Source organism: Agrilus planipennis, unplaced genomic scaffold, assembly GCF_000699045.2.
Source record: "Agrilus planipennis isolate EAB-ADULT unplaced genomic scaffold, Apla_2.0 scaffold34, whole genome shotgun sequence".
In the NCBI taxonomy this organism is placed as follows: domain Eukaryota; kingdom Metazoa; phylum Arthropoda; class Insecta; order Coleoptera; family Buprestidae; genus Agrilus; species Agrilus planipennis.
This window is the reverse complement of record NW_020439170.1, coordinates 433,635-446,111: the sequence shown is the minus strand read 5'-3', so window position 1 is coordinate 446,111 and position 12,477 is coordinate 433,635.

Genomic DNA, 12,477 nt, shown 5'->3' with positions numbered 1-12,477 from the left:
TCCAGAACGACCGTTCATTGGTGATTTTGTATTTCAAATAAATTTTCCATTCGATTATTAAAAGTTAAGCAAGTTGGTTGATTGACTTATCATTAAAAAATAAGGTAATATTGTATTGTAAAAATAATTTTAAATAAATACAAATGAGGATAATTCAATGTGATAGTCATATAAAGCAAAAGGTTAGCTGAAGACGCGAATGATGCGGTAAAACCCCAACGAGTACGACGTTCTGCTGCTTGTTTGTTGCTTTCGAAGTCGATTCAACGTTGGTTCGCTACTCCACGTCCTGTTCTATGGCCGTCATCGTACCGTTAGTATATAGCATGCTGCGTCATCGCAATAGAAAGCTAGCAAGCGAAGCAGGCTGTTGTGCATTCCAGGGTCTCTGCTATGTTAAGACTAGCAGACGGATTGATATGCAACAAACGCTTTTGTGTGCACGTAGGCTTATTAACAAAATAAAATACCCATTCGCAATTGTATTACTATTACTAAATAAAGATGGATTATATGCATATGACCATATATAACAAACCATTACAGTTCAGAAAAAGAATATTATTTTGTTTTCTGGCGCATATTTTGATGGGTACATTTAAATAAATAAATAATATGAAGGGACACGAATCTCTTGAATGCATGTAGATATCGCGTTCATATAACAAAATTAGTCATTTACATGTATGAAAAAGGAAAAAACCAATCCAAAAGACCAAGCTTCCTTGAGACCTTCATAATTTTTAACCTATCCCATTCTTAATTCCCTCTGAGCTCTGAGGGATGATAGATTTTGAAAATCTCGACAAAAGTTATTTCGTTTTGGTCATGCCTAATTGTACTATAAGTGTAAACTTACGACACATGCTATGTATCTATACCCCAAGTGCCAAAAACAAATTTTTTTATGAAAATAAAACCATACAGTACTTGATTACGAAATTTTTTTTTATAGTTAATGTACGAAATATTGATTTCAAGCAAAGTCATACGCATCACGTACTGATTCTACAAAAATAAACTGATCTAGTTTTTAAATTCACCGTAATTATATAAAGTTGAAAATAGTTATGTAAAATTTGCTCACTTTTTTGATATGAATCTTCTTGTACCTCACTTCATGGCATATTTTTTTGTAATTATTCTATGTACCTATTACCTAATATTGTTAATTAGTCATTGTCATATTCAGTATTTAGCAGAGCACCTGAAGCGAAAAATAACGTTTAATATTAAACCATTGCACCAGTGAAAAAATTGTTTATAAAATTTTGTTGTTCTAAAAATATTCCAAAATAACCAGTTTTGTAAAAAAGGATTTGTAGTATATTTAATACCTATACTGAACATATAAAATACTATAACCCAAGGCGTCACCTCATGATTAACAGTGAGCTATACGTTATACATATATGTATATATTAGTTTTGAATCGTTTTATATAGAATTTTGGGTTATACCTAATGTTTTAATTCTCGTAAATTCGTAAATATTTTAATTAACTAAAAAAATGTTATAAACAAGCAATTTTAATAAGAGAAGAAATATAAAACTCTAAAATTGTAAATCCTTTTCATTAACAAAATGTGATACTGATAACGAACAAATTAATAAATAGTGTGATTTGATTTACCAAACATTTAATTAACGTTTTCTTTACAAATTACTAATAGTGGAAATGATTTTTACATATGTATTTAAATCCAAAGTAACAATTTTTTTAGACTTTTCTTATTGTAACCATCACGAAATGAATGTTGAGTTTTCTTTTCTGTAATTATTAGATACCTACGTAATTCATGCTTGAATGTAGAAGATTAAAACTTTTGGTAGTGACCACAACAAATTAAAAATAATCCGAGATACAGAGTTGAACTTTGCGCCTGTTATCCAGAGTTTAAGTTGACATCAGCACCAGTTCCTTTATTGGTTGTAATTAAAATTATCTTTCAGAAGGACGTAACATGCTATGCATCATACTTGTACTTGAGCAAAATTACAGTTGTATGGCAAGACGAAAAGTTACAGTCTCAATAAGTATACGACTCATAAATTTTAATAATTCGAAATAAGGGAAGATAGTTTTAACTAATTTAAATATTGTTTCCGAACCGCAGGTAAAAAGTAAAACTGAATTTGAATTTTATCACCTTTAGTTGTTAGGTATACTGCATAACTGATTTTTAGTATTTATTAAAATTAGGCTAAATCTAATGATATCTTAATTTCTACATCTATTTACTTCGATTATTTGGTAACTAATACTTATTAGTGGTTAGAACTATTATAAAAATTAATTTACCACAAAAATGAAACGAATTTATAACAATCTGGATAAATGCTGTGAGAAAAACAATTTTCCAGCGCCGCTTTTTTGTTATTCCTGAAAAGGTAATACATACTATTTAGTTAAATTTAAATTTCCAAATATTCTAAAACAAATTATTTAAATAATTTGCCTTTCAGGAATACGTGTGTACCATATGGTATGCAGATATATTTATAAATAATTTATTTTATTTATAACGCTGATTGCTTGTTGTTGCCATTAGAAAACGTTTTCCGAGCACTAGTGCGAAGTTTATCGCATATTGCTCGGCATTTTGCTACGACCATCCGGCTTACAGAACAACGCGGCTTCGCTTTATTACGGCAATGTTCACTGGCCTGTTTCAACATTCGACTACTATAAGTTGGGAAAAGGTGGGAAGTTTCTCTAGAAATTCAACATTTTGTACGAAAATGCCGAAATTATGAACTTACAACAATATTATGTACATGTATACGTACAGAAAGTGCTTCTATTTCACTGTTTCCTACTTCTAAAATTCCCATTCTCTGATAGCATGTACCTATGAATTTTTATGTCCTTATATATTCATGTCCACATTATATATTACCCATAAAAAAAAAATAAAATTAATGTTTTGAATCTACAGGTAAATACGTTTTTGTCAAAGCAAAAAAGAGTTCTAATTTTTTGCTTTCAACTTTCTTAATTTGAATAATCAAAATTCGAAGGGTTTTTAATTTTTAATGGAAAATGACAAAACGTCCTGGATCAGAAATAATATATTAAATATTTAATCAATACCTATTTTCCTTAAGATAATTTTTAATCAATCAAACAAAATCAACAAATAAGTCAGAACTTCTTGAACCGTGAATTTCACTGTATCATCTCGGGACTTTCCATGTGACACCTCATCGGCCGTTTAGTACGATTCACATTATCAGAGATTTTCATGTCTCATCTAAACCGCTCCATGTCAGATTTATGCTTAATTTCTAAATTACTTATACAATAATTTCTAATTTGTGATTTTCATCCCCATATTGGCAGAGTAAAGTCTAATCAGTTTTTCGTACTTTTTATGTTTACAATTGCTTCTTTGTAAATTACTTAAAAAGTACTTTCATAAAATAAATGCATTTATACACTACGGATTTCCACTGAAGAAGGGACGGTTAACGTACAGCACGGCATACGCGTAAGGGTAAGGGAGAGGGTGGGAATAAAGGTTCTACGAAGGGGGTTACTACAATACTGTTGTTGCTCTATCAGTTTAATTTAAAATAAAAACCTTAACAAACGATTGTAAAGTAAATGGAAAAATTTTTATTTTCCCAACTAAACCGAAAAATTAGACCAGTCCAAATAATTTATGAGGGATAAAGGATTCACAATTTAGTAAGGATTTTATTCTATTAAAAATCAAATTTAAATATTTCAATTCAAGCTATCATTTCGGACTTTCTGGTCGTCATTGATCAAGACTTCTTAACCTAACCTAACCTAACCTGGATGTTTTGTCTAGTAAGAGTTCTTCTTCCCAAATCGATCAGTCTAATTCTGAATTCGGCCGACATTCTGGGAAGAGAAAATAACTCCTGAAGATGTGCACACAAGGCCTAATTAACTAACCTGACGTAACCTAACCTAACCAGTAAGTAATTGACGTACTGACTAATTAATTTAAGTACTTTTATAAAGACAATTTCGATGATAAAATACTAACCGAAAAAGTGTTTATGTGCTAACCATTTAATTTGCTGCGGAATTATTTTCTATAAATAATAACAATGAAAATTGATGCTTTCTACTATTACACGAAATCTTCTGAAGCACGCACACGTGTTTGAAAAACAAGTTCTTTTTTTATAGCAGTGAGCCTTTCAGCATGCATAGTTAAGTAACCAAAATAAGACATTTAGTTGGAAGTGTTTACCATTCGCGAATCTGCTGAAATAAAATCAGTATGATATACCTGACTTTATCTGAATTGCAAACAAACACTACAAAGGGTATTGGCACATTTTCTTCACATAAAAAATTAAATATCCATTTACCAATAAACAAGCATATCAATTTAGGTATTTTAAAGATAGCAAAGGATGCTTAAGAGTTCCTATATAGAATTATTAATCCTTAAAACTGAAATAAATAGAACATAAAAAGAATAGGTACTTCCTAAGCATTTTTAAGTTTGAGGATTGGATGGAAAGTACAAATAACTAATAAATAATTATAAAGAATCTCGCACAATTCTTGTGAAAAATCGGCTATGAAGTACGGATGTTCTTTATAAAAGTGAACCACTCTTATCTGTAATTCAGAAACTTTTTATTTTTTGATCTCCTGCCCATGAGAACTTGATCAAAAAATTCATAAAAACAACATCATGTTCCAAATGCACCAGCGAATTTGACCGGAGCCAATTTTCCATAAGGATTGTGCGAGGTCCTTTATGGGCCTAATGAAATGCAAAATCTAAATTCAGAATTTTTAAAAACAAAGTTCAGATACTCCTGATAATTCGGACAAATCAATAGAAAAAGTATATCTAGAAAACAATTGAAAGCAAACTTTAAGAAAAAATAATTTTATTTAATTTAAAATTATATGTAGGTACGTTTAATCCTCAAGAGTTTACAATTTAGTAGGTATGAAGATATGTACCTACCTATAAGTAGGTAGAAAATTACTATCAGGGCAATTTCGATAACTGTAATCAGTATTTGAACGGTAACAATGTTCATATCACGTTTCCATTTAATTTCACAATGATAATAACTTAAACCTCTCCCAATACTACATATTATGCGTATTTTTATTCGCTGAAAATCATATACGTTCGAAATTTTCTTTTAAAACTGTTCAAAAGATTACAGACATTAAAGATGTACGCTGATTTAAGAAACATATAGATATATCTACATTTTTCTATTTTCACTGCATTTAACTATTAAACAGGAGCGGATTACGTTCTTGGTGGATAATTTACAGAAACTACCAGACGTAGATCGCAATTTGATATTATAAGCCATGGGAGGTCTTTATTGTAGATCATAAAGCATAATGTATCATGTAAATATGTTTGTATAACATCGAGTTACAGCAGTATGTGGACATCTACTGATCTTTGATGTTAGCTGTAGTATTTCAAATGTTAGACAAGGGCATTAACAAGATATCTATTTGATCAATTGAATCGATGACGGATTAAGTTCCTGGTCAATAATTTATTGAAACTATTAGACGTCATTACAATTTTTCTTTGAATAAATTAATAGGATCGCCCTGTTTATAGCTGAGGCGTCCATATTATTTTTGAACATCACTCGTACAAGCAAGCTTTTGTCTTTTTTCATATAATAATACACAATTCGTTCTTTGAATAATGAGTCATTCTATGCTCAAAGAGGTGATTTCATGTTCAAATAGTTTTGAATTTAAAGTTGTGATGATAAAAGCGTGTTTGTGTTGCTTACTTATCTAGTTTTTGCCTTTTCTACTAATTGCGTAAATTTGTAAATAAAAAGGTTTTTTAAACATGTTTGTGATTAGAATCTGCCAATCTTTTCCTTTTTGTTCATTAACAGATGAAATGGAGTATGCGAGTTATGTATTTGCCGGAAAAAGTTTTGTTTCTCCACAACTCATTTTGTTTCGCTTTTCTCGCATTGGTTACATACAAAAACGTTCGACGGTCGGCAGCAAGCTGTGCTGTTTCGTCGCGACGAACATTTCGACGGGCGAATGTAACCGCGCTGGGCGACTATAACGCTGCCTCACAATGTGACCGGGGCCGACGTTTCTTCTCTCTCCCTCGACAACCATTCCGTATTTGCCCTCCCTTCGAATGACGTCAACGGTAGATGTGAAGGGACTCGGTACAAAAATAACTGCTATCGCGGTTCTCTCTCGGCTCCGCGCAACCCAACCAAACGCCAGGCTGCGAGTTTCGATGGAAGGAAATTGTTAACTTTGTACCTTTTTATACCAGCTACGTATTTACGAAGCTGTATAAATTTAATGAATAATGGAGGAAATATTTAACAACCCGGGATATGTTCTGTTACCAACCCGTTTTGGAAAAAAATATAATCGAAATTCGGTATTTTCCGTCTTCCTATGATTAGACACTTGATGTTTCGCCTTCGAACGGTCAAAAGAGCCAGCGAAACCGGAAAATTCGACGCGAGGCGAGCCGGCCAGCTCGCGACGAATGTTAAGAGCTTTTACAAAATTTTCCCACTCAATACCAATTCCTATGGCACGTCGGCTGTTCCAATGGGTTCTTTTCTCGATATACAGTGAAAAATTCGTCAATTTGGTATTGATAAGAGGTATAGGAAAAAAACACCCCGAATCATGTATGCAATTTCTTTTTACCCAATCTATCTATAAACAAAAATAGATATTTATACGGACCACATACTGCGTAAATTAACTGATAAAATAGTCGAAACTGACTGATCATCAATAAATAATTGATACAACAGATACCTATCTAACGACTAATATGGCGGCTGCATAACTTCCTTAAAGTAAACTATTTTTTTATATTTGATTACTTTATCGGTTACAGATTTTAAACAATAAATACGTTTGGGAATAGAATTTGGTCATTCCCGCAATTGATGATATTGAAGTAAAACAAACTACCTATTGTTTACTTGTAGAACTTTGAAGAAGACCGAATAGATAAACGAAACGTTGACAACTACAAATTATAAGCATTTCGCGCTTATATGAATAGATTAATCTCAACTTTTGACACTTTATTCACATGTAAGTACATAAATAAAATCGGAACAATGAGTATCCATTCGGAAGTGTGGGACTGCCCTAGCAGGAGGCATGGAATCCATTCCCGGGTGATACACTACCTTTTTTTTACGTTCCTTAACGGTAACATACACAAATTATTTTATTTTCTTCAAGTCTATGGCACAGTACCGTTCATAATGATAAATAGGTAGGTACCGAAAAAGTACCAGAACTTTTGACGTGCATGGAATAATATAATGATTATTTCTAAAATAAGAATAATAAATGGCATCTTTATACAGACTGCCCCACATTTTATTAATTATAAACTTGCAAATACGCCTATAAATTGGCAATTATTTCTTTCAATGTCATAGAACGCGCTCAATTCTGATGCAATATACCTACACAAGATTATTTCTTTGTAAAACTGCTATTTAAATAGTAGTAAATATAGTAGGGATAAATCTATTAAGTAATTAGCGTTTATTATTTTAATTTATTATAATAATTTTTGTCATTTGTCGTTATTGTACATTTATTATTTTCCAAATTAACAAGAAACACTCTATTATCTATAAGAAAATCGCTAAACGTACACTTCAAAGCCAAAATTTCAAATGTGCCTGTGGGACACCCTGTATTTTTGAGAAAAACCATGACATTTGTAGAAAATTCATGCTTTTGGCAAAAAAGAACTTGAATGTAGTTAGCATAAGTATAAATAACTGGCATCAACTTTAAAAAATGGAAACAGTTTCAAAAGTGAAACAGAATGTCCGAAAGAAGGCATTGGGAACTTTCCAAAAACTAAATGATAAGGTGAAAGGCCAAGGATACTCCTTACCAACCTGTCGAAACAGCAAACAACTTGTACTACCCAAATTTGTTTAACTAAATACTTCTTAATCTGTTTTTAATGTACCTATTAAATTATTTTGAAAAGTCAGTATGGCGTACGCACGTACGCACGTATACTATTTAATTATAACATTTAAAACTACCTATTATCTTACACCATTTTATTTTCTGAAATTACTATTTTAAAATAAAGAAGAAAAATATTTTCTTAATTCAACGTTTGAAGAAGCAATGTCATTATTGATGGCTTTCTACGAATAACAAACTCCTATACTTTCACTGCGCTAAAAAGAAATTTTACTATCAATCTCTGATTTTGAAGAACTCGACTGACTTTGACCTTCTCAACGGTTTAGTATAAAAAAGAACTTTTCCCTTATACGGAAATTAACCCTAATACTGCTCAATAAACACAATATCAAAATGTACGAAAGAAAATTTACAAAATGAATGTGCAACAATGACGAAATTATTTATTTTGAATTTTAGAGAGAAACGTCTAATACATAATTTGGACGTTCTCTTCTTGTACAGCTTAGCTTAACACGTCGTCAACGACTTTATTTTTTTAATAACGTGTTAAACTAATATTATACAAATTTGTAGAATTATAAGGGCAGTTTTGATATCTAATCTTAAGTGGTGTTCCTAGCAATTTTTGAACTTAGGGGGAAAGGGGCAGTCAAGCAACATGCTACGTAACATTGGGAGAAAGAGAAGGGGGGAGGGTTAAGAAAACTACGAAGCGGTACAAAGGGGGGAGGCCAAGTCTTCTAAAAACTGCGTTGCGTAATACTTGAATGTCCCCTAACGAGTAGGATTTCTGTCTCTATTACACAATTTATCTTATTGTTAGAAGACTGTATATATATATGGGCTTAACAAACCACTAGTTGATAACTTAAGGAACCTTCGGCGTGCGAATCATTAAGTTTGATTTTGCTGTTGCTGAGTATAGTTTTATTGTTGTTTGATATTAGTATTAGTATAGATTTCAGACGTCCTTAACCTGAGTCCCGATGAAGAGGTTACTGGAACGTTATTTGTCCTGATTTTGTGAAGTAAAGGATCATTCAAATATTTTCATTAAAATACTAAAAGAAACTTCAGTAGTCATAGACAGGGCCCAATCTAGCAATTTAGTCACTCCGGCAAAAATAATACTTGCTGCCCTTTACAATTTCATGACAGCATGAACATGTCATTCCAGAGATAGCACAGTTTTTAACTAGGAGTCTCCAAACAACTGTGCTAAGCTGGTGAAAAAAATAATATACGAATTTTTGCATATATAAACAAGCGAAGTAAATTGGGGAATCCCCTATAATTTCACGTTGTATGATAAAAGGATATTCCTAAAAAAATATATTACGTACACACAAACTATCGGAAATTGGATTGTCAATTCAGAAATGTAAAGTCGGTAAAAATTAGGAAAAGTGAAAAATCATTACATTTCGGGTGCTCAAAAGAGTTGATTCCTGCTTAACTGCTTCTTAAGAGACAGCATTAAGAAAATTATAAGAAACGCTTTTAATGTATTGGTCCATCTAGGAATTTGCAATCGTTAGCTAAAATAGTAATTAAAAAAAAAAACTTAAAAAATACTTTTGTTGGGCTGCTGTAATTTAAGTATTTTCTCTGTGTGCAACCCCCAGCGCCCTTAATTTTTCCACCCTTCATTTTTACCGCTCTGGGCATTTGCCCAGCTTTCCCCGTTTTATTTCGGATCCTGACCATAGACATAAATGAAGCTAACACAACCAAAAAAGTAAAGGCCGCATCAGAACTAAAACCAATTATTCTTTATGGTCAGTGGCGCAAACTCTTCATTAAAAAAAACTTGATGATTTTACTTAAAATAGTGGCATCAATTCCAATCTCTAACGCATCATCCGCAGAAAGAGAACTATTTCTTCTACCTGGACTAATATCCCTAAAATTTTACTATTATACCTATACATATTTCATCGCGCTGATCAGACCCTCGTATAGTTTTCAAGGTTTGAAAAAAAAGTAAGCAAAACAACCAAACCCAGCCTATAGCTAACCAAGTTAACCAAAAATGAGGATTTTTTCCGTAAAACATACTAAAAATTCAAGAAAATTTGAGATGTGGTTCCTCAAGTAAACAATTACCGAAGAGAAATAAAAATTTGGAAAATATCTCAAAATCTCGCCAAACCATAGAGACAGCTTTATCTATCATTTTCATTTTTTGTTCTTGAAAATTTCAAAAGGTACATAGGAACCTAATGTAATTTATTTATAACATAATTTAAAAACCATCCCAACAGAAGGAGCGATAAATTGACATACGTATGTAGGTAATAATAATGACATTCGTTCGTCTTATTATTAAAACAGAGCAAGCGAGTTCTATTAATTAACGTTTTCTGTTCATAAAATTGAAGTGCGCGGCTCAAAAACATCGTCAGCAACGTTGAGAATATTCCTACAGCACTTCGAAGTCGAAGCGAACGAAATCGAGGTCTGCCTTGGAAACGCGAACGCTCCATCCTTGTCAAAACGATTCGACGTCCTTCCCTAGCCTATGTGGCAACTGTTGTTTGTTCGCTCAACCGTTATCAGCCATCTCTTTTTATGTTTACCGCCCCAGCTCGCCGGATATGTTGGAAATACGCGGCAAAAAGTTTTCGAGTATGAACCGAGTAAAATAGCACCATGGACGGCCTCCGAGGCTGTGGAGGCGACCTTTCATTTTCTCCCGCCAAAATACCTTATGCGTCAAAAGTGTATTATTATTTTTCCACCTAAATCTGTAACTCCCTTTTTTAAACTCATGTGCCTATTCGTATGCTATTAAGGCATAAACGACCTTTGAAAAAATTTTTGTCTGTCTAATCTTCGAAACGGCTGAACCTATTTCGATGGCACTCTACGTACAGGAAGACGAGATTATCAAGAGTAATCCCAGCTACTTTTTGTCTGTCTGTCTGTTTGTGCGCGGGCTAATCTTCGAAACGATATCTTTTTTTGTCGCATATGAAGTCACAAGTAATAGCTAGTACACAATATGTATAAAACAGCCAATCACCACATGAGTATCCCATTTTTTTTTTATTAGAAAACGATTTCTTTTCGGTGAAAATATAAATTATGAGTGGACCTCATCTTCTTATTAACCTTATCGTTTTTATTAAAACCGCGAAACTCTTCAAATTAATTTATCACCCATAACCGTTTTACTAAAAGAGTGTCAAGAATGGATGCCTACTCATTTTTCAAAAAATAAACTTACACCAGATCAACAAAAATTTTCTCTGTGGGTGTTTTTAAATAAAAAAATCATGTTTGCTCAAAGGGGCCGTTCAAAAATATTGTAACTTAATTCGGAAAAGGGTGGTCTTATAAAACGTCACGGTACGTTTCAAAGGGGGGGGGGTTAAGTAACGTGTTACATAAAAATATGTTTTTGTTACTGCAAACGCGATGGAAACAACAACAAAAGATATTTTACTAATTTTCTAACAATTTGCGTAGATATGAGTGATTACCAGGTTGTGTCGTAACGTTGAGAAGGGGTGGGGTGTAAAGCAAAGTCTTATACGGAGTGTTATGGGAAAGACTGGCGGTCAAAAATCTTCAAAAACAATGTTAACGTCAGGCGCATACTTAGGGAGGGGGATTACTGGGTTTAGCCACCCCCAAAATTAAAAGAATACCCTAAGCAACAAGTGATAACACCATAATTAATGGTAATGAATAATCTATTTAAAAATGAGAAAGTTACTATAATAAGTCCTAAAATTTATTTTTAAAAATATGTAAAGGGTAGTCACAGCAAGGAATGGTAATTTTGTACGAGATATGGTTTAGATAAGGGTTCGAATCGAACCTTTTTGGACGATTGCAAATAAAGGAGAAATATTTTGACCAGATTGTCAATAAAAAAATGGTTAATTTCAATTAAAAACGGACACACTGATGTGCATTAGCAATTTTATACACAATATTTGCACATATTTTATGAAGAATAAATTTACAGTTAGATAATATTTAGGTCCAGTTTATATACAAAAATAAACACAACATTTTAGAGCTGATGATCATGCATTTAAAAAGCAGAAACATTTTTTTGAAAAACGAATTTTCATTGTGCAAATAGGTAATACCCGTTTCTTTACCTGCTTGCTACGTCACTGTTATTTAGTACGTAAAGCTACAACCAGCAACATTACTAACAATTTACATTTTAAAATCATTCTCGAGAAACTACATAAATAAAACCTTAAACACAAATGTGAAATGTTCAAGTCGAATCAATTTTTTTTGTATTTAGTGACTAAAAAAGAAATATTTTTTTACAAATGCTTTTACTTTATATGCTCATGCTAGATCACAGTTTGGGGAAAATTGAACGCAAATGCTAGTGTGACTCATGAAAATATCTATATTCACCGCAGCTAACATACATAGCTAGTTAGCTGCCTATGTAGTATCTACCTACATACATAGGTAGTGAACAGGTAAACATTTACAAATTTAAAAAACATTTTGAAAATTCATTCTAAAACTGGTATTTAATTTACTTTAATAAA